This window comes from Octodon degus, unplaced genomic scaffold (assembly GCF_000260255.1).
Source record: "Octodon degus isolate 3935 unplaced genomic scaffold, OctDeg1.0 scaffold00127, whole genome shotgun sequence".
In the NCBI taxonomy this organism is placed as follows: Eukaryota; Metazoa; Chordata; class Mammalia; order Rodentia; family Octodontidae; genus Octodon; species Octodon degus.
The window spans coordinates 4,922,238-4,925,654 of record NW_004524703.1 but is presented as its reverse complement, the minus strand read 5'-3'; the positions used below and the strand labels follow the sequence as shown (position 1 = coordinate 4,925,654).

General features: G+C 41.3%; 1 protein-coding gene across 2 annotated transcripts in view; it reads right to left on the bottom strand.

The window, feature by feature from the left end:
* The window catches only part of Tbce (tubulin folding cofactor E), an 88,068-nt gene that overhangs the window by 62,955 nt on the left and 21,696 nt on the right, over window positions 1–3,417 (bottom strand). The gene's annotated exons all lie outside the window — the stretch shown is intronic.

Sequence of the window (3,417 nt, the reverse complement as noted above, 5' to 3'; positions counted from 1 at the left end):
TGACCATAATGTAAGACATGGTTAGTGACTAAACTTAAGACAGATTAAAAAAATACACGTGCTTAGGAAATGAATACCCAACATGGGAAAGAAATAGAATCCATGAAACAAATCAAAACAGATATCCAGATTAAAAATTCCATTGAAAGTATATGAAGCATAATGAGCCAGTATAAGGACAGAATCGCAGATACAGAAGATAGGATTACAGATAACAATCATGAAAAGAAGGATTTCTTAAAAATCACATGGGAGGGGCTGGGGAAATACATCGGAGGCACAAGCACCTACCTGGCAAGCACAAGGAGCCAAGTTTGGTCCCCCATACCACCTGGGAACCAGGGCATGATGGCACACCCTGTAATCCCAGCATGGCTATATCCTAGCACCCAGGAGGTTGAGACAGGAGGATCCTGAGGATCACTGAGTTCCCCAGCCTGGGGGCCACAAAGGTGAGCACAAGACCAGCCCAAACTGCATAGCAAGACCCTGTCTCAAAAAAAAAAAAAAAAAGTATGGGAATACAAGAAACCAACCCAGTTGTTGGTAGATGAGGCAAAAGAAGAATAACAAGATAGATCAAGTAAAAAGCAGGAGATAACAAAGATGACATAAAAAACCTGTTCATAGATGTCATGGCAGAAAACTGCTCTGGCAGGTAAAAAGAATTTGACATATAGTTAAGTGAGGCATATTGAACTCCACTTCACCATGATTTAAAAATAAAAGAATTTACACCAAGACATATAACAATAAAGATTCCAGAAATTCCAGGGATATAGCTCAGTGGTACAGTGCCTGCCTGTCAAGTGCCAGGTCCTGGGGCCTGGGAGATGGTTCAGTAAAATAAGCGCTTGCCTGGCAAGTGAAAGGGTCTGAGTTCAATCCCTGGTTTTGAAAAAAAAAAGAGCCAGGTCCTGAATTTGATTCCCAGTACCAAAAAAAAAGGATCACTATCAGTTCAATCTGTATAGTGAGACCCTGTACTAAATACATAAAAATAAATAAAGATTGAAACTTGTATAAACTGTGAATTAAATAACCCCCCTTTTAAAAAAATTTATGTATTTAGTACAGGATCTCACTATGCAGCTCAGACTCATAGTGATCCTCCTGTTTTCAGCCTCCCCAGTGCTGGGATTATAGGCATGCGCCACACGCCCAGACTCTCGGTCTCCTCAGTTAGCCCGGAGGGCAGGGCCAGTGCAGCATGCTGGACCGGGATCAAACCCTGGATTGCTTGCCTGCCTAAGCAGGCACTTAGTCTGCTGAGCTCTCTCGCCGACCACTTTTTAACTTAGGGTGTTGTGTGTTTTTTTTCTCAGCAAGCAGAAAAGTAACTAAGACAACTGATCATTCAAGAGGTTATGGGTTGGCAGAAAGTTTGTATTTTGCTCGTGTCCACAGACTTACCTGAGACCAAGTGTGAAGGACTAACTAATCTGGCAGAAGAAATTTCAAGGCAGTCTATTGTTGGGTAGTGGTATGACTATTGTTGGGGGCTTTTAGCCAGATTTGTGTTATTAATCAAGAGCAAGGAACTCAGGGCCAGAGACACAGCTCAGCAGCATAAGTGCCTGCCTGGCAAGTACAAGGTCCCAAGTTTGATCTCTGGTACTACATGCCATTCTGGCCCTGGAACCCTGGGCACACTGTGCTGGCCCCAGAACCAGGAATCCCAGCACATGGGAGATCGAGACCAGCCTGGGACTACAACAGTGAGCACAGGGCCAGCCCAAACTACATAGTAAGACCCTGTATCAAAAACAGTAACAACAACAGAAACATTAAAAAAGAGCAAAGAGCCCAGCAGGATGATTTAAAACATTATGAGTCTGGCCAAAATTAAAAAAAACAAAAAAAAGACGAAGACGAAGATGAAGAAGGAAAAAAAAGCCCCAGCAAAGATATGGATTGCAAAGATAGAGCTGTGCAGATCTTGACTGCTGAGAAGGCAAAGAATAAAAAAGATGGCCTCAGGGCATAACGAAAAGCAGCAAGTCTTCACCGCTTGCAGCCTCAAACCTACAAAAGTAAAAGACTTGGGCCTGAGAGATGGCTCCGTAGAATAAGTGCTTCCCTGGCAAGCGTAAGGGTCTGAGTTCAAACCTCAGTTCTGGGAAAAAAAAAAAAAAAAAAAAAAAAAAACCAAAAAAAAAAAAAAAAAAAAGTAAAAGACTTTACTTTGAGGATAAAGCCACAGAGCGCCATGTTACAGAACAGGGGCAGCCACACTATGTTCCAGAATGATAGTGGCATAGAAAATTTGTTCTTCAGAATTAGATTCAAAGTGCTCAGCTTCCACCCTGCAATGAATTCTAAGGAGCTAAACCCAGAGACTTGTATATACCAGATAAGTGCTCTTGCATTGAACTATACTCCCATGCCAGAAGGCTTCTAAAAACACAAATTGCTGGGCTTAACTCCCAGACTGTCTGATTCAGTAAATCTGGATGAAGGCCCAAAAATATGTTTCTACTAAACCAAACTTGTGAAAAAATGGACTTAGTAGACCTTTACAGAGTGTTTCACCCACCAATATAAGAATACACATTACTCGCAGCTGTACATGGAATATTCTCCAACATAGACCATATACTAGCACACAAAGCATGCTTAAGTTTACTCTCAACTGTACATGGAATATTCTCCAAAATAGACCATATACTAGCACACAAAACATGCTTAAGTAAATACAAAGGAACTGAAATTATCCCATGCATGTTATCTGACCATAGTACAGTGAAACTGAAACTTATAGAAAAAGAAGCCACAAAAACACCATAAACAAATGGAAACTAAATGACAACCTTGGGCTGGTAAAATAGCTCAGCAGACTAAGCACCTGATTAGGCAAGCACAGGGACTAAGGTTCAATCCTCCATACCACATGCTGTGCCAGCCCTGCCCCCAGGCGCACTGAGCCTCCCACCAAGTCTGGCATAGTGGTACACGCCTGTAATCTCAGTGCTGGGGAGGCTGAAAATAGGAGGATCACTATGAATCTGAGCTGTGTAGCGAGACCCTGTACCAAATACATGTAAAAACAACAACAACAAAAATGACAATATCCTGAACAACCAGTGGGTCACAGATGAAATTAAAGAAGAAATTAAACACATTTACAATCAAATGAAAATATAGATACAACTTACCAGAACCTGTGGGATATAATGAGAGGTACCTTAAGAGGGAAATGTATAGCAGTAAATTCACACATTAGAAAAACAAACCCAAATAAATGATCTTATGCTGTACCTCAAGTTCCTAGAAAAAGAAGAGCAAGTCAAACTCAAAGCCCAAAGAAGGCAGGAAATTATAAAGATTAGAGCACAAATTAATGCATCGGAGATGAAGAAAACAATACAAAGGGGCTGGTGAGATGGCTCAGTGGTCTAAAGCACCTACTTAGAACAA